This window comes from Nothoprocta perdicaria, unplaced genomic scaffold (assembly GCF_003342845.1).
Source record: "Nothoprocta perdicaria isolate Ctin4 unplaced genomic scaffold, notPer1 scaffold_13, whole genome shotgun sequence".
NCBI classification, from domain to species: Eukaryota; Metazoa; Chordata; class Aves; order Tinamiformes; family Tinamidae; genus Nothoprocta; species Nothoprocta perdicaria.
This window is the reverse complement of record NW_020454427.1, coordinates 2,210,936-2,237,005: the sequence shown is the minus strand read 5'-3', so window position 1 is coordinate 2,237,005 and position 26,070 is coordinate 2,210,936. Positions and strand designations below refer to the sequence as shown.

At 40.9% G+C, this 26,070-nt stretch overlaps 1 protein-coding gene across 1 annotated transcript in view; it reads left to right on the top strand.

The window, feature by feature from the left end:
• SCFD2 (sec1 family domain containing 2) overlaps positions 1 to 26,070 on the top strand; it is a 185,213-nt gene that overhangs the window by 55,994 nt on the left and 103,149 nt on the right. The gene's annotated exons all lie outside the window — the stretch shown is intronic.

Genomic DNA, 26,070 nt, shown 5'->3' with positions numbered 1-26,070 from the left:
AACAGGAGCGTTTGCCAGGGAATTGGGAAACCGTCTTGCAGACACTTTCTCTGCCTAAAACTCATGGTAGTTTTCAGGCTTTGCTACGGGGTATYGGCCTGAGCAGTCACATTAGTGGCTCTAAACCAGTACAGAGCAGAACCTTAAGCATAGGCCTCAGGGCTGCTGAAGCAAGCAGTTTAATACAAAGCAGTGAGGAAATACAGCTTTTGGTTTATTTGCTCTGTTAGTGAAGAGAATAATTCATAGTTTAGCTGTGCCGGGAGCTTTTTTCCTGTGCTTGAAGTCGTGGGCCCTTCATTGTTGTTATTTATACTTCTTTGGCCTACATATAATTTATAATTGTGTTGCTCAGCTCAGTGCAATAAATTGTCTTTTGGGTGGCCCGGGATCAATAAATGTTTTTAAAAATGATATTGCAACAGTGCTTGGAAAGAAGACCCGTGATGTTAGTTGTCTGTAATCAAAGAAGTTAGTAAAAAACAAACAAAAAATCTTGATGTTAGATCAGTCAGCTTTCATTATAAACTACACATGGAATGAATGATTCCTGGCTCAGCAGGAATCCTTCATGCTGCCTTACTGATTGCAGAGGTCGTCCTCTGGAATTTGGTACTTTTGATGAGATTGCAAGTTGGGCACYGCTGCGGATTCTGTCTTGCACAAAGCTGGAGAGTGAACAGTTATCAAATGTAGTGTGGGGTCAGTTCTGAGGGGAACGTAGTTCTGCAGCAGGCGCCTGATAAAGCTTCCAAAAGTTTTATAGAAAGTTCTTACTCCAGCTTGTATTTGTTATGCTCGTTCCATTTAAATATAAGTAACATCTTTCAGAATATGTAAACTATTGTGTATTCTGCCTTTATTCCTGTGTTATTTTTAACTTTGCAAGTACTTTATATAAATTCTATATTGCTACAGCAATACATGTAAAACGCGGGCCTAAATTCATAGACGTGATTAACTGTTYGGGGTACATTTGGCTGGTGTTCTGTAGAGGAGCTTGGTGATTAGAATCTATATTCTGTGCTTTCCAGTGAGCTCATTTTTTACACAATTTCTAAGTTTTAGAATTTAGAATTAATTTTAGAATTAGGAGACTCCAACTAGTTTTGCCCAGAAGATATAGATAGGTACAGATATAGATATAAAAACAAGCTTTTCTGGTCAAACTAATATTCTGCAAGTAGACATACAACTTGTCCGACAACTTTGAAAGCAAAATAAAATACAGGTCAGAATTATTTTAACATTAAGCAACTCCTTTTAGAGTACGTATAAGCCTTTTTTTGTTGATACAATTTATTAATCTACTTAAAGAAATTTCTTTTAAGGACCTCTAATACTGACTGGCAAAAGGTTAAACTATCTTATGTGGGGTTACAGTATCACATAGGGTGTATATTGTTATAATATCACATGGGAAAGATTCCTGTCAAAGAAATGTGTGTGTATTTGGTCTGAAAAACGGTGTAGTTTAACARTTGTGGCTCTCGCGTAAAAAGCAAAAATAACCCTCCCTCATCTTCTGAAAGAGCAAATGTTTTGTATCCAGATAAGAGTCACGTAGAGCCTCTAAAATGAACACTTGATAAAGAAGTGGCTGTCTCGAGTGAATAAATATCCACATCAGTAAAATTTAAAAAGCCTTGTGGGAAGAGGAGGCTAAACAAACGAAGTCGATGGGAACTGTTAAATTAATGTTCTGTGTACAAAAGCAAAACACCTGGTATTAACTGATAGAACCTTGGTGTATAAATGACCTATGGGAATTGTTTCTTAAAAAAAAAAAATAAAATAAAAAAAAAAAAGTGAATCAGTGAACAGTTTTTTCTTGTCATTTTCTTTTAAACTACGTGTTGAAGTTATATGGCAATTGATATCTATTTAGCTGTCATTCTGAAAGGACAGCATAATGTTCAGTTCTGTATGAATATTTGTCACTTGAGATAGCTGGAGCCATTCATCAGCCCTATGGAATGTCTGCTAAGAGCTGCAAGTCTGTCTATCACTTGTCATTTTTTTCCCCTCTGTGGCTTTTTTTTTTTTTTTTTTGCCTTAAAATATAATATTAACTGTTTACATGCTGTAGGAGAGGCCATTAACCAGGCTGAAGTAGTTACATTTACTCTGTGTAAGTGTATGTGGAGGTGTCACACAAAAGCATAATGCTAACAGTTTGCTGACTGAGATGCCATTTACTCTATGTGTTTAATTATGCTCCAGAAGGTGAAGGTTCTGTCATGTACTGCCAGGTAGTATTTGCTTTGCTCTGTGTTTTGCTCCAAAAATACTGAGTTGGACACTGTTTAGTTTGTGTTTGTGGCAGAATCTGCTTTCCAATTTGTAACTTCTTAAGGAGATTGTTGCCATTCTCACTAAATTATTATTATTATTATTATTATTATTATTATTATTATTATTATTATTATTATTATTATTATTATTATTATTACAGGTCTGGCTGAGTAATGAAGAGTATTTTTAAAAAATCTTCCAAAAATATAAGAAATTGCTTCAATGCACTGTGGACAGATCTCTTGACTGAGTAACCCATAGATAAATGACATACTTTGTTAGATAATGAAATATATGTGAAAGATTCAAATGTTCTTGGCAGAAGCATCTTATATATTGATGGCAGGAGCAGGGGGAAGGAAGCTATAAGTAATGCCTTTTTRCATGTGGCATTGGTGGTCACACATAAGCAAATGCTGAAGCATTCCCTTAGTCCTTTTTTTTTGCTTAAGAAGAGAAATCTTGTTAGGAAACACCCATCCATCCTTCTGATGGCTGTTTTACTTTGACAAGATTTTGCTGAATTTTGAACCCAAAGGGTAGTGTTGTGGTGTTTAATCTCTACTAATAAGCACATTAATATGATGTTAAGTACGTGCTACTAAATAGGCAAAGTGAATAGAGATCAGAAGGTAGGTGATTCAGTGTGTACAGGAGCATTTGTTCCATTTGGGTCTCTGATACCCATGTTTCTTGCTGAATAACTTGTTGGGTGTGTTTTTGGATGCTTTCATTCCAGATGGTTCACTCATCTTGTCATAGTCCAGATTAGAAAAGTGGGCTTCAAAGATGATTTGCTGGCTTCTTAGCTAAGTGTTAATTGAATGTTGCCCTTACTATAGGCTTGGAGAGAGATTGCACTTACCTTTGGTTTTTGTCTGCTTTCACTCATTGTACTGTAGTCTGTTAAGGAAATGAACATTGTCTTTGTATTTTTGCAGTATAGGTGTTGCCCTGGATGAAATCCCAGGTCCTCTTATAATAATAATAATGGATCAATACCAGAGTGCCCAGCATCTTGTTGGTGGGGCATAGCTCATAGGAACTGCTTATCATTGTGGTCTTTAGCACAGAAGCAGCAAATGATCTATCAAATCTCATGTGTGCAAACCAGCCTGATAGTGCCAGCACTGCGTCTGTCTGGTTYGAGTGTATATGTTAGCCTATGGCATCTTGCACATGTGTAAGATATACACATGTACGTATACACATCTGTGCTTACGAAGCTGCTTTTCCCACTGGCTGGGTTGCCTGGGCATAGGTCGAATCCAGTCTGGAAAACAGGTGGTTGCCTTAGCACARTAGTGATCCCTGCTTGTAAACCTGGCCTCTCAGCTTGTGTCTTGTATCCCACAGAACGTGGCTAAGGGATTTCTGGCCCGGCAACAAACTTAGTGCTGAGTCTTGACATGTCTGTGTGAGAATGTCCTTGTGGCCGCTGCCTTGGAGTCACAATTCTTGTCAAGCTCGTGTATTGGYCACAGTGTTCTTTGACTTGATGAGAGGTTGAGGTGGTTTTGGTTTTCACTGAGCTTTTTGGTCAGCAAAGATTGTGGTCATCTAGGACTTACCTGCCTTTCTTAACTTCAGATCTTTTTCCTGATGAAATTGCATCTGGAGTGAATTAGATCTCTTCAAAACTCTGTGTTGTTCCTTGCTGTGGTTTCAATGAAGAAAGTTTAAAGAAAAAAAAAAAAAAGGAGGAAAAAAAACCTGAGAAGTAAAAAGGTAGAGCAAAAAAAGTAGCTCCTGTTTGAAGGTAGTATGCTGACTCAGCCAGCAAAGTCTCCGTGGAATTTGACCTCTGTGGTAGCCCACAAAGAATAACTTCTAGAAACAAATCTGGCAAATCTACCTGGTGGTGATATTAGTTACCCCTGCTTAAACACAGTTCTAGCCCTAACTCTTCCCCCTTGGAACAAGAATTAGGATTTAATCAGAGTGGATACTGCTCCTGTGCTTGTGCATGATGTGGAATGAACAGGCATTTCAATTCTAGCAGGTGCTTCCTATGTTTCCCTATGGAGATCCTGTGGTTTCTTGGAAAATGGAGAAAGACTTTCAGTGTGATTTTTTTTTCCCTTAGACTTCCCCCAGTTTACTCCTCTTCAGCAAAGTCCCTGTTGTTACCGTGGCCTTTCTGTATGGACTTTGCCAGGCTATGCAGGTGCCTCCTTTGATGCCCTCCTGTTTCAACCCRGTTCCTGGCACAGGGGCACTAATGCCAGTGGGCTGTAGCTCAGGTGAACGTGGATTTATGCAGACGGTGGCCCTTGGGCTCCCAGCTCTGTGCAGAGCGTGGGAGGGCTGACACGGAGGTACGCTCAGACATGTGGCTGCTTCCTCCTCACTCATCTTGTCCCCTCCAAAAGAAGGATCCCGGGAATATTTCTCTAGACGCGACCTGCCTAGTGTGAGGCTGCTTTAGCACTTTTTTCTCTGTGGTGCTCTTCTCTGTGTCTGCAGGACTATGCTCATCACAAATGCAGYAGGCATGGCATGACAAGGGGCATTTCTCTGTGGAGGTGCTTGTTACCTCTTCAGCTGCTTCTCTCTCCAGCGTTTGCTTTGTGTCACCTCCAAAGAAAGTGACTGCAGCTCCTCCTGGACCTTTACAGCGAGCTGGGATAGGGTTTTGTGAGCAATCCTTGGGGTCCTGCGAGTCCCACCACCAACAAGCAAAGGGCACCGCTGTCGTGGAACCTCACGTGGTGCTGCCAGGGTGCAGAAATGCAGYGGCATTCATGTAGCTAGCTCCGTGCAGTAGCCAAACTTGGACTACTGATGGGGAATGTTTTGTAATTTTGCCACAGGTTAAGACATATGGTTGCAGCTGCAATAAATTCGTGGTTTAGTTCATTCAGCAGAAGTGTCTGGTTGATGTAGGTTTGTCCTTCAGGACACTGAAAGGTAGCAAATGGATCAGTAGTGAAGGATAGTAGGTTTGAGTCTGTCGTTGGGGAGGGGAGAAATTTCAAGATCTTTTTTTAACTAAGGGATTAGTAAGACAAGGGGAAGAGGCAATGTACCAGAGATTTAAAAACTCTCCACATATATCTTAATTTAATCCATCATCTGTTCTTTTGTATTCCTTCCCTGCTCATCACCAAGTGGAGAAGGTAAAGTAGCTGCTAAACAGCAGGCAGAAAAACCTTCAGACCTGCAGTTGTGTTAAATGTACAGGATGATCAGACTTGCCATCCTTCAGTGCTCTTGCCTTTTCTTATGAGAGAAGAGATCTTGTTTTCTTCAGATAAGAAACATTTTCTGTAAGTCTTTTAACCATCTCCAGCTTTCTTTTTTTCCAGTAGCGTTCTCCTGCGGCAGAGGAGCAAAGATAATACAGGGAGTTCAGGGAGACACAAATGCTGTGTTAGATGAGGTTATCAAAACTGTTTGCTATAGCTATGAAATGTATCTACTCAGGGTATTTGTTTTTCTACTGTGCCGTCACAGAGTGTGGTTAAAGTAAAGCCTCCCCAAAGGAGGCTCATAGGTTCTCAACTGGCTGCTTATTAACAGATACTTGAAAAATTTATATGGATTTTTTTTACTTGCTTGGTTTATACTTGTTTTGTTTGGTTTTGAAATTGCATGCTATATTTTAGGTGGTATTTATTCTTCTAATATCTGAGATGCTTAAAAGGAAAAGAAAAACTCCTACAAAATAATAATTCAAAAAAAAAAAAAACCCCTAAAATTCTTGGGATCATGTACCATTACCAGAAATTAGTCTTTGTATCTTTAGTGGACAGAAGCCTTAGTTGGACTTAAATCTTGTGGTTGTAAATATATGTCACACAGAAATATATTTCTAAATATGTTSTTGTACCAAAAGCCAAGTGAAAAACCCTCTTAATTTCTTATATTAAACTTGCCTCCCTTCTGTCTAGATTTTTCTTCTGTCTTTAAGTGGATATTTTGTCCARGTTATATCATTTCTGAAATTACCCAAGAAAATACTCTCTATTTGCTTCAGAGACTGGGTGTACTGAARATGTGTGTTAACATTTAGTAGGTAAGAGGCTGAACGCCTGTGTTGACAATAAACCAATATGCCAGGAAACCACCCTGTATTTCAGGGGACACAGTGGAGAGAGTTTTACTAGCAGGACTCAAATGTTGTGCTTTGGCTCAGATTTCATCCAATTTAATGACATCTGCCCTGATGAAACTTTTCTGTATGCATTCAACGTGTGAAAGCCTATCAGTTTGAACTCCAAATGTTGGTAGCATCTGACAATGATTTGGCTCCATCTGTGAAATTGTTTCCTAGTGTATCGCAGTGTGCATTTGTGTTTTAGCCTTAGCCTGAGCGAGATCTTTTTTAGAAATAATTGCCACTGGAAAATGAAATTTTTTTTTAYTGTCTAGTGAATGAAGTTAGATCCCTAACTTCATTGTTAGTCCCAGAGTTGTATGCCCTTTGTCCTGCTCTTCCCATTCTGTAAGTCCAGGAGGTTACTCAGCTCCAAAACACTAATTAGTAAAGTACCCTTGCTGGGCACTAGTTATCTTGTCCTTTTCTTGCATCTGCTCTTCGGAAGATTTTACATATTCAGAAATATGAAAAATGAAAATATTTAGAGGCGGAAGACATTTTCAAATCTGTTAAATAATTTCAGTRAGTAGTGGCACAGGAACTGATTTTCATATATGAAAATACACCAGTTAAGCTGCTGTCTTACGAAAGGAATAACATGTTTGATACAGATGGGCTCTTGAAAGAGGATAGAAACAGCAACTCGTGGGTGACCAGGTGACCTGTTTTTCTGTCAAGAAGAACTAAAAATAATTTGCATATTTTTTGTTTTTAAAATATTTTCATGTCATGTTGGTGTGATTACTGACACATATTGTATTGATTAGACTTTATTGTCGCATTATTCTCTCACATTTAAGAGCCATATGTGCTCCACATCTGGTGAACATTCAAGGGCCTTTTGAAAAACATCGCCTCGTTTTTGTTCTTAAAAATGTGTATGACAAATGTGATGCTTCTGCCTCTGCTTCTGCTGTTGGCTGCAGGCAGCACGCACTAGTCAGTGTCTCCTGTCCCCCTGCAAAGACGCCAAAGTGTTACCTTGCATAATACATGCTCTGTTAAGAAGAGATTAGCTGCTTGACTGGGGGACTTTCTTGATTCCGAGAACAACGAAGCTTTTTTGKTCTGTTGAAATCACAGTGGGTTATACAGAACATACCCCTTTTTCTTGCTACTTGCATTAGACTAGGCCACATGTAAAGAAGAAGGTGGGAAGAAAAGCATTCATCCTCTGGAAGGAATATGAACTGTCTATTTATCTCCATTTATATATGCTAAAGTATAATCTTGCTTTTGAGGAGGGTGTGACTTAAGAACCCCTACGATGATATTCAATATTAAAAGTCATAAACCAACAACTTCAAATATTTTGGAAAAAAAAACCAAACTGTAAAAAAAAAAAAAAATCTGACTGTACAGTTCTGATTTGATAATATAGACTGTATTTTATAATATAGCCTGCATGACCATACTTCGTGATGATGATGTTGCAGTTATTGTGAAGCTATCATGGTGAGAAATATATCCATTCTGTGCTACATCTGTGTAGAATATACGGCTCTCCATACCAAATCAGTCGCATGCCAAGGAGATTGCAGCACGCTTTTCACACATTATTTATTATGTAGGGCCGAGTTAAAAACCACGATTAGCATCTTCTTAAATTTCACCCTTAGGTGCATATAAAATAAAATCTCTTTTGGGGGTACCTGAAGCCAAACTCAAACCTAAAACATGTTTGGTTGGGCTTAGAATGAAGGAGAAAATACTCTCCTGACTCAATAATTAACTTCATTTCTCTTTGGGGACTTGACTTTTGACACAGAGAGAAGGCCAAAATAAAAAACAGAGTGAGTGAGGGCCCCGACTTAAACCTGCTTTTAATTAGGCCTTGTAAAGAAGCTTTTCTGCTAAAACTCTCAGGTTGAAGAGTTCATGCACAAAACCTCCCTGTGGCTCATGTACAGCTAAACTGGGGACATTTAAATACACATTTTTGCATAGTTTTAACCAGAAAAAAATGTGTGAGAGAGGAAAATGTCAGCGTTATTTGTTTAATGCAGTTTTTACTAGGCCACTGCTTTTCCAGTTATCTCCGTTGTTATGCTGCGTGTTGCAGTTTAAGACTTARTGCCAATACAAGATGTTTTGATATTAGCAAACATGAAAACTGGGTTGCTTTGGTTTCCCTTTTTCCTAATTGCACATAAATCTGTCCTAGTTCAGCTGGACACAGCTACAGTGCCTTGGAAATGTAATACACRTCTAAAATCAGAATCCTTGTGCCAAGGCAAAGGTCAAAGTAATTTTCTTGTTTGTTTGTTTTTAAAGGGATTAAATGAATGTAATTTTACCACAAGGAAACTGATGATGCCAGTTGCCTAAGTATAGCTTTTAAGTTCACATTTAAATAGAATTGAACAAGTCTCTTGTRAAGGGGTAGCAGGAAATTATTTCAAAAGTAATATTCATTATGTAAGACCTCTACAAAATGATGTACTGCCATCAATCCCAGAMAAAAACTTATATCACACTAGAATAAAGCTTTAGTGACAGGCTATAAACAGAAAGGGGTAGGATAAAGTTAGCAGCAGTGTAGTACTAAGGAAAAATAAATAATTCCCTTTTGCTAGAACCTGGCAAAGGTCCAGCTCCTGAAACATCATCAATCATCCTTGATGACTAGATGAGATCATAAACAGAATGAGGAAAAATAAACTTTAATTTAACTTAAGTTGTTATTGGTGTAGTAAAAATTAACTCTAAGCCCCCATTTCTTTTTCTTCCTCCAAAACAATTTTTGAAGTGTGATCCTTCCCAGTTTTTTTCCACCCATTCCCAAAATTTTGAATGTTTTTCACTGCTGGGGATGTCAGCCTTTATCCCTCCATGCCTGTTCAGTGCGTGCTCTCACGTGTTTTGTTCCAAAGCAAATTTCTTCTGCATTTCTATGAAAATCTCTTCTAAAGTGTAGTATTCATATTATAAATACTGCATATCATGTTATTTATAATCTTATGATTTACCAGGTTGTCAGCTGAATAGCTGACATCGGTCATGGAAGAGTGARAAGCAAAGGATAATATACCGACCTGGAAAGCTATTCTAACAAAACTGTACTGTGGAAAATCTTCCTAAGTAAAATAAGAAAACTCCTTTTACAGTTCTTGCATCTCTATAATTCATTAGCAGCACAGCTTTACAGACCRGGCCTGTACTGTCATGAAAATTGACGTGATATTTTGGATTCTACATAGAATATTCAATGTTCTGTCTTTGTATTTACCACTGTGATTTTTAGAGTGTCTCAGTATCTCATGAGAGATGGAGAGACTTGTTCTTCATCAGCTGATAGCTTTGTTTTGGGAAAGTTCTGAGAAGTCAGCCATTTGATAGGAGAAGAAACACAAACTCCACCAGCAGTGTGAAATCTTGATGTTGTTGAATCAGCTTTGGAGCTGGCAAACTCCCCATCTTTATTTAAAAGATAAGCAGCATGTCACAAGCATTGCAGTCATGCAGTAGTCATTACTAATTATTTGAGAAACAGCAATCAGCAGTGCACTCTTGTAGTTTTAGATCATTTGTTTAAATTCAACACCTGAAAAAAAAAAAGTTGTTACAGCCTATTCAGTGGTACATATGAAATAAATTGAGAATATCAATCTGGCACTTAGGGGTCTAATTGATGCCAAATTGGCGGAGATTGAGCAGGCGAGGTCTTGGGCTACCCCCTAACCTCTGGAGCTTTTGCATTCTTACTTTATCAGTTGTGTAGATAAGGATTTTGGCTTCACAGTGCTGTCAATCTGGCCCTCTCTTTAGGATGAAAATGCTGAATTTAATTACRTAGCTGTTGGTCTGGGTTCAGCTGTCTCCTGTGATACCAGGTGTTTAAAGTGAACCTCTGTTGGAAATGTGTGCCTCTGTTAGCATGTGTTATTGCTGAGTGCTGGGAACAAACTACGTGAGTGATATTTTAAATAGATGCTGAGAAGTTTTATTAAAAAAAAAAAAGGCAGAAAAAAATGGAATTGCTCTTGTTGCTTACCACTAAATGATGAATTGATTATTCTGATTTTATTTATATAATATGATGATTTGGGGAAACTTAGTATATACTGAGTTAAATTTCAGTTAGCATATGACGATGCCGCATTATTTCATGTGGGGAGAACTTTGTAAGTTGAGAACTTGTGATTTTGGAGGAATGCCTTCAGAAGGCTCACTGCTGGTAGCAGCTTACAGTATAGGAGGGATGCAGCCAGTTTCTTGGGTTTTTTTTTGTTTTCATTTATACATAATGTTTCCTGGCTGTGTTGGCAAGACACTTGGCRTTTCAGACCTCTAAATATTTTCCACGATTGTTGAGAGATGCAAAGAGCTTAAAACAAAGAGGATGATGTGCTGTGGAGAGATGCTTATTCTTTTGTAAGTGATCCTATTCTTGACAGAAAGTGAGGACATAAGTGCTTTTTTGAGACATGTTAATAGATTTTTTGTGGATGTGGGCATTTTGACAGTAGTTTGAGAGGCCTTTTCTGGTGCTTGGTGCGTGCGTGTTTAGACGTGACAGCAATAGGCTTTGTGTGGAGAGGGAAGTTGTGCTGCCTTGCACTGGGCCTGGATGGATCGGTTAGGGCCAAAGCACGCTTGGCTAGGCAGATCRTGAAGGTTAAGTGTAGTGTGTAGTTCTGAGGTGTGTTGTTTCAATTCCATTTTCCCGAAGTTACCACATACATTTCTAAAGTGGCTTAGACATTGAGAATTTAAGATCTTTTCTTCTGAGTTCATGGTATTTTTCGATGAGATTGGTAGCCAATGAAATGTGACCTTCTTTAAGGGCGAAACCTAGCTAAGCGATCCTCCATGCCCAATTCTGGGTTGCTTTTCAATATGCTGAGTAATTGCTACCTTTGCAGCAAAAAAAAAAAATATATATATATATAAGACCATAACATGACTGGACTGATCCAGAGGAGACTTGCCAACTGCCCAGAGTTGGCACAAATTCAGTTGACACCTAGATACAGGTGTCAGGATGCAGGGCTTGTCATCCCACTGGTCTGAAAAAGTTCTCAAATGAAGAAATGACTTTTTCACTGTTTCAACATTGCTTTCTCCAAAGTTGTCTTTGTGTGATATTCATATTCATGGCTATTTCCTCACTGTTTAATGAGAACAGCATGAGCAACTCTTTTTCTGATTTTTTTTTAAAATTGTTATTAAATCTCAGGTGTCTCATATTTTGAATTTACCCTTCCTATGTGCAATTTAATGTGAGATTTTCCTTTTATTAACTGAATTTTGATAGCTCTGCACCAAAAGTTAGTGAATCCGTGTATTTCTAAATATTTGGCAGATAATGGTATATTCTGCAAGATTACATGAGTAATAAGGGAAACTTTCAAGCATCTCCCATGAATTTACCCTTTCAGGTCAAATGCAAGATGCTTTTATTTTTTGTTTCCAGATTTGGTATAAATCTGGAGTTAAGCAAGCTGTTCTTTAGTAATGGTAAGAACTGAGGATTACTGGTAGATTTCAGAAAATTCCTCTGAATAACAATTTGCATGTCCTTCAGTGTATTTATGTGTACCAAAAGATTGTGAGTTTGAAGTGATCACTAAAATAGTTAAATAATCAGTTATTCTCCCTTTTTTCTTTGTGATCCTCAGGGAATTAAGTACTGGGAAAAAGATTCCATCAGCTGGTTCCCCTACAGAAATGAAGAATTACTGCTCTTAGAGAAACATACAGTCTTTTCCACTCAATGGACCATTCTGAGTGTCAAAATCTGGCAAAGAAGTTTAGTTGGTTTTACCCTAGGGGAGTGAAAGCTGTTGAAGACAGGGAATATAATCCAAGTAGCTTCATTTTCCTTTTCTAGGAAAATGTAATGCTCCTTCCAAGGATCACCTAAGCACAAGAAAACTTTGCTGAATACAAGAAAACTGTTGCACTTTAATGTGAATGTTTGCCTTTACTGGCTAATATAGCGTTCATGCAGTCTATTCAGGTCATCTTTCATTTCAGATGTGAAGTGTAGAGTGACTTCTGTTTTTTTCTGTGGGGAATTTGATTTGTCCCAGAAACATCTGGTTTATGTAAATGAGTGAGGAATTCTGCACACTAGGTGATTGCAAAATAGTATCTGTGGCCAGTAAATTCAGCTATGTTTTGTAAAAATAAACATTTGCACTTCTGGAAATACGGTCTCTTTTTCTGGACTTTTTTTAATTAGCATATTTTCCTGTGAATTAGAAATGAGAACGCGCACAAGAGCAGCATGCTCATACTGGTGATTTAGCGGGATTTTTATTATATTTGGATGGTTGCTGCAGGAGCGTGGCGTTCAGCGCCGATGGCCGCTTCGCACGGCTGCGTTGCGGCRCTGCAACACTGCCATCTTCCGGGATCCCCACAGCGCGGCGGGAAGCGCGAGGTTGGAAGGGGCCTCTGGAGTTCGTCTAGCCYAAGCAGATGTCCCTGCTCCAGCGGAGACACCTAGAACACGTGGCACGGGGCGGCATCCAGGCGCAGTTGGAAGAAGTGTGGAGGAGGCCGCGCTGCGGCCTAGCAAGGCCCACACCGCTGCGGCCTAGTGGGGCCTCCACTGCTGTGGCCTAGCAAGGCCCGCGCCGCTGCAGCCCACCCCCCAAGCGCCATGTTGTGCCCCATGTCCGAGCAGCAGCGTCGTGCGACGCCTGCGGCTCCTTCTCTGGCCGCGCAGGCGTGTGCTGGCCCCCACGGGATCCGCTCTGTTGCTGCTTTACTGCAAATTATGCAGGAGAGTTTGGGGGGAAATGTGTGGCAGGGTCTCAGGCTGGGCAGTGAATGATGATTTCATTTCTCTCCTGTGCTGCTTTTGCGTTTTTAATAACAGATATAAGTCTGGTGATACAATATGTCAAGGCAACAGAGTGCTCGTTGGCTTCCTGCCAAACCAAGTGTAGAGCTCTGCATTTTTTTATTTTGTATATAGCTAGTAATTCACTTTAATAAACTCATAGTGCTGCTAAACATGGAGAAAACGGCTTTTTGTGTCAAAGTTTAATTTTTTTTTTGTCTGCCTCTGACTTGATCTTGTTTTATTAAAATGATTTTGGTGGTATTTCTGTTGCATGTTTTTTGATGTGAGAAACAAATCAAAACCTACTTATCGCATGAATCATTGTTAAAGTCAGCAGTAGTCCTCTGTGTAAAATCTACCAGTAAAAGCTGGGAGGATGGGGGATTAAACCTGGAGCACATTAAATTAGTTCCAGTCTATCCAGGGCGGGCTCTGTGTTGCTTGCTTAGGCAGGCAAAACGGAAACAGGCCGTTTATAACAAGGCTGGTTTAAAAACTGTGGGGTTCATTTGAAAAAGATTTATATTCCCCACTTTATATAAACATTACAAATGTGAGCTGCAAGCGGGAGGCAAATCTTTATCGAAATCTCCTTAAGAGCTTTTTCGTTGTGAATAAAACGGGCAGCATGTACTCTTGTTTGAAGATTGGCCAATATTTGCACAATAATCCCTTCTCAGGGCTCTCACTAATTAAAATACAGCTCGGTGCCATGCAGCAAGACCACCAGCCAGGAATTTGTTTGGGTCAGGGAGAAGTGGTGGTGACTGAGGTTTGGAGGGAAAAAGTGCTCAGGGAATGGAGCAAGGGGTGTCCTGAGACTAGTGTAGTTACCCCTTTTTCTGTAGTGCTTATTCCAAAAAGCGTTTGGTTTTTGAACAGCAAATAGCTGCCTAGATTTGTCATTCCCTCCCCCTGCCCTTTGAGTCTACAGTTTCTAAACAACTGTGTGGTTTTTGTGATCTCTGCTAGGACCTACAGAATAGTTTGCTAGCGAGGTCTGGATATTTTTGCCAGTAAAAGTAGGAAGGCAGTCTGGRATGCGAGGGTCCTTGCTGAAGGCTGGGACAGCATCTTGCTTTGTAATGCTGGGGAGTAGCTTAACATGATGATGATGTTTTGTAAGTTTATTTTTAGAAGGATTAAATATGAATTAGTGTAGCAAATATCTATTTKTATTTTTAATAATACACATTTTTAAGCCACCTCTAGCTGTTTTAATGCCTTTTTACTTTGTTTATTTAGCATACATGTAAAGAGTTGTCCAGATCCTGGATTTAACTGAAAGTGCTTCTCATATATCATTTTGATGTTAATAAACAGTGTCTAAAAGAGCCTTGTAATATTACTGTCGTGCCTTCCAAAATAGGATCAACGTCTCGGATAAATGACTTAAAGTATTTTGTGAGTTGTAATATATAACCAGGATCCTCTGGATTCTCTCATCCAAGGTACAGTTTCTTATACCTCTTCTCTTTTGCTGCTAATCTGCCTTCAAATGGAATATCACTTATGCCCTAAATGTCATGTGGTGTGATTCTCTTGTCCCAGAATTGGATTGAAGGGTGGCTTGTTAGAAAATCAGGAGCTTTCTTTCGTGTGGAGGTGCAGAATGAAGAATTTTCAAGTAATTTCCGGAAAAGAAATGAGTATTTCTGTGCTATTGCAGTGGCAAGTGCCCTGTATACAGGGCTTGGGAGCTCCCAGACCCCAAGGTGTGGGGAGCGAGGTGAGCACGAGGGAATTTATGTCGAGCGCTGCCGTTTCCCTCCYGCCAGGCAGTTGTGCAGGGTGATACCTCTAGTGTATGCAACAGAAGTGATCTGAAGTAATGGGAAAAAAAACTTTTTTTTCTTTTTTTTTGCTTAGTTTTGTGTTATTGAAGTAATTGTGACTTGTAAAGGAAAACAGTGAAGAAATTATGAATCAGTCTGCACACTTTGGTGTTCTAGAAAAAAAATGAATTCATTTAAAGGTAGCTTATGATAGGTGCAGGTTTGCCCTTTAAGGATGCTCTTTTTTTTGTTTGTTTGTTTTCTTAAAATGACATGGAATAACTATTTCCTGAGATATTCAGACTGAAACTTAAAAATCTTTTCTGCATAAAGCAACTAGGAAACATATATAAAAGTAACCAGAACCGTCTGAAGTCCTTAAATGTTTGGGATGACATACGTGATTTAGCTGATTTTAGATATTGGGACCAGATGTCCTGTGTTCCCTTCGTCTCCCCCTTCACAAGTGCGGGATCGGGAGGGCTCCTTGTGCTGACTCAGCCACTTGGCAGCATGGRAGGGAAGTCCCGGGGGGCAGCAAGCTGGGATGGGGTGCAGCAATTCAGGATGGGGGACAGCAAGCCGGGATGGCTCTTCCCATTGCAACTTCTYGTCTTAGAGCTGGAGAGGAGGCCCTGGAAGCAGCCTCTGGCTTCCTTGGAAGCGGCCTCCGGCTGCCCTGGAGAGGAGCCTCTGGAGAGGCAGCCTCAGCGGCAGGAGCGGAGCGAGGAGCCGACCCTGAGCCCGGCTTAGCCTCCATCCTGCATCGAATGGAGGGGACAAGGCAACGGTGGGTGCTGAAGGAGGGGTTCTAGGCTGAGCCACCTGGAGTGGCTGCAAAGCTGGAGGTGCTTCCTAAAAAGCGGTGTCCTAAGAGGCTGCAACATTCCCAAGCACAGGGCCTGTTGGCCACTGGGTCACTGCTGACATTGGAGATTTCTCTTTAGATAGCTGGAAAAGCAAGATAGGTGTTTGGTGGGTCTCCAGCATGAGACAAGAAGATGAAAAGCAGGGTAGGATTTCAGAAGGCTTTCACCATGGTACCAAGAGAGATTAAAATCATTCTTCTCCCTATGCTTGTGTTTCAATTGGCATTTTAATTTGATGTGTAATCTGTTGTTGCTGTAGCTGCTCTTTTCACACATTAGCAGGGGGAAAGATACGTAATGACTCTGGGTTATCACTGCTCCTTCTGCCATCTGCTCTTCTCTGAGAGGTGATAACTTGATTACTTTTTAATGACGGTGAATGACTGAACAGGGAAATTAGGGCTTTAACTTGATACACTGTTGTGCCAAATGAGATGTTGCTGCATACTTACAGTTGTGTTATTTTCCAGGCTCTGAAAAAAAGGAAAAATGCTCTTCCTTGTGCAAGGTGCACTTGCACCTTGTGGGCATCCTCCAGCGCAGATGTCCTGCCAGGAAACAATTCCTTGCGCACAAAAAAGGGCTGCAGGGACTCTAAGTTACAGCGTATCGAGGCATGCGGGTGACATGTGCCTTTAATCACCCCAGAAGCTGGAATCCCACTCRGAGCTGGGGCAGCCCCAGGGCATCCTCTTGTCTCCAAGATTCACGTATTTTCCTTTGTGTTTTACAAAATRTGTTGTCTTTGTCTGCGTACTGAGGTAGGAAGTATTTTAAAGGTGGTTAAAGTTAGCAGCTGATTTTTATTTGCGTCTGCAGAATATACTAACAAGCGACCCAGCATCACGTGGCTACCTGGATCCTTAAATAACTTTAAAGTTTCTTGGTTTTTATGAATTTCAGATCCAAAAATGTTGGTAAGTTCCCATGGTTTTGAGCAAGTGTGTTTCTCTAAGGAGAGAAGGTGGCGGGATTTGTTCAAAGGAGTTGGATAGGCCGGAATAAAAGAGAGCTCCAATGGCAGTAAGAAAACATTTCTTTCAAAAGAAACAGGAGTGACCTCCAAGCCTCTCTTGTTTTCCACCACTTCGGAGGCGATTTTTTTCCTATTTTACTTTTGTTCCAGTTGATCTAATTTTTCCATTTCTGGTACCCATGGCATGGGCAGTCCTGTCACCAAAGTCTGGAGTCCCTGAAGAGTTTGTGGGACAAGTGAAATTAGACTGGTAAAGGTGTGAAAGATTATACAGAGAATGAGAGGCTGGAAAGAAACAGGCCTCAAAAGACAAGGATCCGCAGGAGAAGGCACAAGTAGGAGTTATTTTGGTTGTTGAACAGTCTCCTTTTTTTTGAAATCACCACTGTGTAATAGCCTTCAAAACCACGTCTAGTGTTTTGATATGGATTACTTTGTCCTCTCTGATATTTCTAAATTATTTTATCATCAAAATGCACAATTCTTTTCAGTGCTAAACGGTTTATTCACCGGTTGCGTTGAAGAACCCTCTGTGTACTAAGGATTTTCTGTCTGTGAAGAAGGATACATAAGCAGGAAATTGTTGTTACTCTTTTCAGTAAGCTGGCCTCTAAGAGGCCTCTTCTCACTCTAAGAAATTTGCTCTTCAATGGTTATGTAACTCTTTGGTATCATCTCTGCTTTTTCAGCAGCCTCTTAGAAATGTAGCCACTGGAACTGGACACAGTATCAAGATTTGGCCTAGCAATGTCCTAGATAGGGGTTAACTGCTTCCCCTACTTCTGTTTGCTACTGGTAAAAATGTATTTGATAGTTTTATTAGTCCTTTTTCACAGCTTTGAGCTAAAAATGCCCATTCTGGGTCATATCAAAGATACAGCTAACCCAATTTCCTTGCTGTAATTATCCTSAAAAGGAGCTGCCTACAGAAAATTAAGAGACGAGGACAAGGCCATATAATGCTTTCTGCATTCAACATTTTGAGGTCTGGGCCAGACTTAGTGCCTGTGTACTTACAAACATGTAGTGCATTTCTTTTTTGGTTCCTCTGTCGACTCCTCATGTGTTTTCCCATCCTGTTTCTGAACCAGTGTAAAACTACAGCACCATAAGCAAGCTTTGGCAAGGATTTCTGCAGCTCAATTATAATTGCATGAAGAACTACCTCCTTCAATTTGTGTTTTTAACCTGACTGGCCATTATTTCTTGTGTTGAGACAGAGTGAGCCCTCAGGCCCTTCCTGCCTGCTCCAGGCCACTCAGGATCTCACAGACCTTGCTGTATCCCCTCTGAGTCATCTCTTTTCCAGACTGAAGAGTCCTGGCTAGTGAGTTAAGCAGGAATTCGCAATATTTGTCAAATCTTGATTAATATGTATAAAAACATGAAAGGTGAATGTAGGGAGGAAGGGACCAAACTCTTCTCAGTGGTGGCCAGTGACAGGACAAGGGGCAATGGGTACAAGCTGAAACAGTCAGTTCCATCTCCATGTGAGGAAGAACTTCTTCACTGTGAGGGTGACAGAGCCCTGGCACAGGCTGCMCAGGGAGGTTGTGGAGTCTCCTTCTCTGGAGGTCTTCAAACCCCACCTGGATGCCGCCCTGTGCTCTCGGTGTCCCTGCTGGAGCAGGGGGCTGGACTAGATGATCTCCAGAGGCCCCTTCCAACCTCAGCCATTCTGGGATTCTGTGTGATTCTTTCCAGGGTAGAATCTCCCCMTGCTGCAGAAAGTGGCCTGCCCTGTTGAATGACTCATTTGGTTGCACTATATTTTTATGCTTTTTATTTGTTTCATATCCCTGGGATTCTTGTTGCTTACTTTGTGCAGACCAAAAGCTTTCTCCTTGTTCTATTCAAAGCTGATGTGGGGTTTAACCTACCAGAATACCATGTTATTGCTCTGTGGCACATTGAAACCCAACCATCTTCTGACACTTTTCCCAGTGTTCCAAGACTCATAAAAACAAATGAACAAAAGCCCTCAGAAACACCCCCCAAACCAGTCTTGATGTGCATCCTTTCCAGAGATCTTTCTCTGATACCTGTTTTGTATTGCAGTCTGTTTTCATTCTTCTGGCAGAGGTTTTTGCTGTGCTCATTCATATTTATAGTGAACATGTCTGTAAAAGCCATCATAACTAAAAGCTTTTGACTGAGCAGGTTGGAAGCACTCCCTTTTTAACTTATCAATGAGTCTCTTATGTCAGACATGTAGTAATTTAAGTAAAATTGTCCTTATCCTTGCAGAGCTTGCCCAATAAAATCCAGACTTATTATTTTTCTTTTTTTCAAGCATCCTGTTGCTGACGGGCCCCCATGAACCCATTAAAATATCTTAATATAGCTGTAAACTTGCAAGGTTTCCAAAGAGAGAGAGGAGAAACTGGGCTCTGTGATGTAAAGACACATTGCCAGACAGCATAACTYGTTCAAATTAGGTGATTTCTGGACTGTGGAAGATGAGGTACTAGAAACGTCTTGGTTGGCATTTAATTTTTGTTAAAGCACATGGGTATGACTTGTAATTGTGGCACAGTCGTCAACTGAATCTGCCTAGTGAAACACAAGGAACAAAAAGGACTGAAGATGATGACTGAAAAGAGAAAATTGCAATTTAAACAATGGTGGTGCTCAGTAAAGATGGGTAACTAGTAAAAGGAGATAATAAATTATGTTTTTTAAAGTGCAGTTTCTTTTTGTGGCTTTTAGAAGATAGATTAAAAATATTAGAATATACTTCTTYGGCTATGAGATGTAAGTGAAATCATATTGCTTAGGTCATAATCATGGGCTTGGGTGTTATTGGCTGACAGAAGTGTGGTTTTTTTAGTTYTTGAAATTATACGGCTAAGAAGCTTCTTTCAGACATTTTGTTGTTATCACATATTAGCTGTTAAATGTTCACAGTATGCTTCTGGAATCCTGCAAGATATGTTAAAAAAGATTCATCGGCATAGGAGATTACAAGTGTAGTGCTTTTGCAAATCTTTATCTTGTAGGTTAATTTTTCCTGCCTTTGACTGGTTGCTGTGCTTTGCAGTAACCACTAATGTCGCATATATTCAGCAGGTATAAACTGGCAAAGAACTATTGCTGTCTGTAGCGTTAACTGATTTACACCAGTTAAGAATCTGGTAATATGCCAGTGTCCTGAAGAAGCCATCCAAAGAGCAGGTGGTTATTTATATTACTTTCTTTTCTATCTCTTGGCAAGCTAAAGCCATAGTTCGTGTAGGCTTCAAGCCAGCACTGTTGCATAAGGAAGCAGTCCCATCCTTGGCCTTCATGGCTAGTATGAGTATTTCTGTGGCCAAGCAGTAAACCAGATCAGAGAGCTGATTTGGATAAAGTGATTTGTTTCAATGCACAGTCACAGAAACACTTGAGTGGACATAAAAGGAGAGGCTTTTGTGATGGGCAGAAGGCAAGAATGAGAGAAACTAGGAGAGAATGCACTTAGGATGAATTTGAATCCGTGCCTTTGGCAATATGAACCAGGTTAAAAAGAGGTTATAAAGYTGCTGATTTTGTTTTATTGACTTTCTATTTCCATCTGTTCAAATTTGAAGAGCTTATCTAAGAACTGCCTGGAAGTTGCCTTGACAGTTTTCACAGAATTGTAGTGTGGCTGAGTTGGAAGTTTTGCTGATACAGGTCCTGCCGCATTGTAGTGTGTGATAAATGAAGAAAAAGAGAGAGGAGATAGAATTGGCTCCTTGGGAAAACTTCATCAGAGATGGAGAAGTTGATAGAGGTAATGTCAGAGGACATCAGGCCGAGATCCTCTTGCTGTTTTCCTCTTAATGTACATTCTTGATCAGTTTCTGTATCAGCTCTTGAGTGAGTGGACAGATACTGCCATTAGAGATAGAAAGACACAAGGCAAGTYGTAAATGTGGTTCTTCCCCAGCAGAATACTGTATTTTTTTTCTCATTTTTAGTCATTTGTACTTTTTTTTGCCTGGAAGTGGCCAGTTAAGCATCTCCCTCATCTCCTTTCAAGCTGCTGTGAGTTTGCTGGATGCTTCATTTCCTTTCCCCTGAGTGTGGACTTACCTCCTTCCCCCTGCAAGGCAAGACTTTGTGAGCCTTCTGACATAGTAAGTCTAAGTTTCAGGCAGAGACTAAAGCTTTTCTGGCATCCACACTTCTTTCCTGTGAAAGAAAGTTTACAAACTATGTACATCGGCTATTTCATCCTCCTCTTTAGTAGCCCGTCTGAATAATTTTATGTTCTGTGTTTTGACTTTGGCAAGCTCCAAGGTTTCATAATGGTGAGAAGTAAGAGCTCTTACAAGAGAAGCACTTTGAAGGCCTTCAGCTTTTGTGTCTGACAAAAGAACAATACTTCTTTCTTTCAAAATGCCCTTAGGTTGTTAATGTTTCCTAGAGCTTTATCCTGAGGAACATAATTTGTTGGTAGGATCACACAGATTTATTGTCGAGTCACTTGTCACCTCCGAGCCATTTTTTGAAAATGAAACGGCTGCTCCAACTGGAGCAGGAATTACGGTCATCTTCTCACCCGTAGGGGAGCCACGTGTAATCCAGCCCAAATCTCAGGTGGTCGAGCTGTGTAAGACAGTGAAGATCCAAACTGCCTCGTTTGGGCAGGGGCCAGCCGAGCAACCAAAGGCCGTGAGCTCCTCCTCAGCTTGGCAGCGTCTCCCTGCTTCGCTGAGCTCATCCGAGCGCTCCGTATTCACACACCCCTGGGATTATTTGGTGCTGTTCCCACCACTTTTAGCACCTGGGTAAAGTCCTCGTAGAGTATTCACTCCGGGCTGTCTCCATCTGGAGACGTAGTGGGAAGGCAAGCCAGAATCACAAAACAAACAAAAAGCCAAACCTGCATAAAACTTTACTGCTCTTGTACTGCAGCGCTAGAAGCCTGCATATATGTGCTGTTAGCTACATAAACTCCCAGGACTGAGAGGAGTTTATGTGTACTTGCACCTAAAATACCTTGAAGGGTTTAGTTTAGGGAAGAAGGCCATCTGATGATTTTCTTCTCTTTCAGGAGAGAAAATAGGAAAGGCCACCTTGGATTTTGGAATCCTTGGATTCCCACAAGTCATAAACCTCTTTCCCCTAAGTTATTGAAAGAATAGCAGCTCGGATAAATACATGAGGTCTGAATGGGCTTGTAAGAAAAGGGCTGGATGGTCCAAGCCTTCGTCTCTGCACTCGATGCCTCTCTGTCCTACGTGTTAAAAGACACATAGCGAGGCCTCGAAGTACGTCTGCACAGGATGTTCCAGGAGTGAAGGGGCACTGTATGAATCAAGGACTTGTGAGTTCCCCCTAGTCTTCCTGCTGATTTCAACTACAGCTGGGCTTGGGGGTTGTTTTGCTTGTTTTGTTTTGTTTTTCTCCAGTAAATTTCTTGCCGTTGTAAAGCTCTGTGATTCACGTTCCAAAAAATTCTCTTAACTCGTGCAACCTCTAAAGGAATTTAAAATGTTTTTCTCCCAAGACCAAAAGCCACTAGACGATTTACATAACCAGATAGTTTTTTAAGATTATCTCCTCCTTTCTCCTAGATTCTAAAAGAAAATAAATTCCACTTGCCTGCAGATGAGTTTTTCTTTAATATTTTTAATGATGTGTTGAGGACAGTAGGTTGGAAGTTAAGGGATTAGAGGGCCTTAGTTCTCTTCTCCGTTTGTCAGGGACACATGTTAATTCAAGTCAACTCTGACCCTCCTCTTCTCTTCCTGCCCAGAGCACTCCATTTTCTTTTGGGTAAAAGACATGTAATGGGAGGTTATTGCATTACTTTGAATAGTAAATAAGCTTGTAATTGCTTGAGTTAAATAAAAACAACCCCACACACAGAAATGCAAAACTTTTTTTTTTTTTTTYACAGTTTATTATACATCCTCTTCATTCCTGTAGATCTTTTAAGTTAGATTTTAAATGTAATTTTTGAAGCACAGTGTCCTGGTCGCTGTTTAGAAACTGCAAAATTATTTTTGTACTCGACTCTCCTGCCATCTGCCAAAACACAGGCCTTTTGCAAAAATCAGCAAGTTGACGTCAGTTCATTTACCCTTAGGGATAGTAAATTATTGCACAGCTTAAGTTTTAAAAATAAATAAGTAAGGAGGGTGGAGGAAAAAGATGGAAAACAACAAGAATCTATCACAAACTCTCTCCGGATTCTGAAGAATATATGATTATAGCGTTAAAATGTCTAAACAATGCAACTGAGCAGAAGGCGTTAGAGTTTGGTCCWTAGCTGGCTCCGACTTGAGCAGTGTTAATGTTTTTATGCAGCCTCTGGAAAGCTCCAAATTGACCTGTTTTTATTATTTTTATTGGCTCCCTTGATGATAGACAAATGGGGCTAACCTGAGGCCAACATAACCAGCAGGAAATTTGGGTCACGGGTAGTTACWTTTTTAAAACTTGTGTTTTAGGGTTGTTCAATGAGGGTAATTGATGGATGGCAGCGCGGTGGAGGGAGCACCTAAATCATCAGAGGTGGCTGATAATGACAATGTGCTAGTGGGCCCTGTGCGAGGCAGATTTCCCAGCTCCCTGCGGAGCCCAGAGCCCCTTTCCTCAGGCACTGTCCTGTCCAACTGGCCTCTTTGTACGGAGCAGCCTCTCCAACTTGGCAGTCCTGTTCGCAGTCCTCTGTAGCACCATTTCCCCAGAGATAAGAAAAAAACATTCCAAAGAAGTTCATASCCCCAGAAGACCCTGTGTGCATATTAAAATTAACGGTTTATTGTAGCTCTTTCATATTTTTCTTTCAATTTTACTTTGAAGATAAGAGGTGGCAATTGTTGCTTTAAGTTTTTGTGTTTCTGCCCTTCCTTCAGTAAATCACCCTGAAAGTTTAGACCCAGATTTTTTACTCCTATAGGTTTGAAAGCTTCCCTGAGGTGCTGCACACACGTATTTTAAGACCTATTAAGTCCTCAGGCAGGAGTTGTCGATGTYCTGTTTTTATGAGCATATGTCTTCTCAGTACCGCCTGAGCTTGGAATGAATTTGTGCATGTAAAAAGCAAGCCATTCCCTTTCCAAGAAATCATGTCTCATGTCACAGGAACACGCAATCCGATACTTAGAGATGGGGGAGTGCAGCGTGCTTGGCGAGTTGGAATAGATGATGTGCCACTAAGTGGTGTTCAATAATATGTCAAACAGGGTTGCCTGAACTTGGATGTGAGTTCAGATTAATAGAGGAAGTATGTTGAAGTTCGTCATTTATTGGAGAATAGCTCAATGCAMAAGTTAATCTCCAGACCTTCGATTTTTAATATTTACTAGTCTTTTGTTTACATTGTGACATGTTTACATGTGACTTGTTGCAAGTGGCGTCCTCCAGGTAGCTGCATACATCTAAATTCCTTCAATTTTGTCATCTTCCATTTTAGGATCAGGATGATCTGAAATTTGTCATACCAGCATGCAGATAAGAATTTGTCTATGTGTCTAAATATATCACTTTTTAGAAAGTAAACAGGCAACACTGAACTGGGGCAGGACTCACTTGAAATTTAGGAAAGCAGCAGCACTGTCRTAGGGGTGGCCCAGCTGCCAGCATGTGCCAGGCCAACCCCAAGGGTGTTAGATTTGCTTTCCAGGCAGCACAGGGACTGGACTTGCTGTCCATCTAATTTAATGTTCCCCGCAGAACCACACATGTGCTGGCAAATCCTCCCAGATTTTTAAATGTTCCTTTTAGGCTTTCAAATGTTTTTGACTACTGTAGCTTTATAATTTACTGTTTGAAAGCCTTAAGTTACACCTACTGTTAAATTTAGCATATGAGTCATTAGAAAAATTCCTCTCCAAGGTATGTGTTCAAATAAAAATCATAATGTCTGACCGCATTAAAGATGCTTGAAAGATCAGTCTCTATATTTCTGACACTGTATCTGTGTCAGGAGTAGGATGAGGCCCGAAGTCAGCAGAAGTGGTGTTTTCTAGCACCAGCTTAGAAAAAGTTTTGTCAGAGCTTCAGTAGTTCATGTTTTCTTTATGATTGAGATCTGTAATGGATCTGTATACAAATAAAATTACAATTTATGAGATGCCTGTTAGAGTATGTTGTTAAAGAGCAACTGAAACAAAATACAGCCCAACTCAGGAACACTTGAGGTATCTCAGGGACACACTAGGAGACAAATTCTTTGAGTTTCCATGTGCTCGTAGTTAGACTCTGAAATCCCTGTCTAGGTTTCAGTTGGCAAAAGAAGGCAGAACTTAATGTGGTTTAAAGCAGCTATAAACCTAATGATGTAATTTTGTTATTGTACAAAGCAGTTCCTGTTTATTTTGTATTTATTTTCCTTTGCTGTTATTATCTGGCCTCTRTTGTAAGGGTGTGTTACTGGCTGCAGAACTTACTACCATGAGTACTCTGTTGGAAGTTCCTGTAGTAGAAGCAAGAGCAAATGTTGGCAGCCTTGATTCTTTGGATTACGGGATATCCAGGGGTTTGCTTTGTTCTGTGCTTAGATGCGGATGTTTTCAGGAGGGCTCATGTGGTGATCTCGGGGCAGAGCGTGGGGTCCTGAGGTGGGCGCTGCAGCAGACCCCTTGGGTTGACCCAACAGTTCGCGGTTGCCGGTGCTTCCAACAGTTCGCGGTTGCCGGTGCTTCTCCTGTGGGTGTCCCACATACCCAACCGCTGAGAAACTACAACCTTAACTGGAGCAGACAGCAAGGGGGCTTGTGGATCTTGTGTGTAGGTGTGCATGCACAGCAGGGAAGGTGATTCCCTGGTGCTACTAGTTGTGCTGCTGGTTGGAGAAGCAAGGGTCTGATCTCAGCGCCTGTCTGGTCTGTGATGTGGGAGTCAGTATGTTGCTTAGGGGAGAAACTCCACTAAGTGTCCTTTTTCCAACCATGGAAAAGCTCCTTCCTCCTCTCACAGACTGTGGAAGAAGCAGTTGTGCTTCCAGTGGCTCAGGAGCTAGGAAATGCCAGCGTCCTCTCTTTTGTCTCTCTCCTCYTCCACCAGCCTCCCTTCCTCGGATACACAACATGATCATCTTTTAGTCACGGGTCACAAACCTCTTCTCCCGCCATGCGACCTTGTTCACCCCGCAGCATGGCCCTTCTGTGGGAACGAATCAGTCCTGTGCCGCAAAGGAGGGTTTGGGGGTGAAAAAAGGCCCCGTTGCCTCAGCTGAGAAGCTGGTGGGAGCGCTGGGAGGGAGGCAGGGTTGCCGAGGGTCACAGCGCGCGCGAGGCCGCGGCTGCCGCCCCCAGAAATGCGCCCCGTGCTGTCGCAGG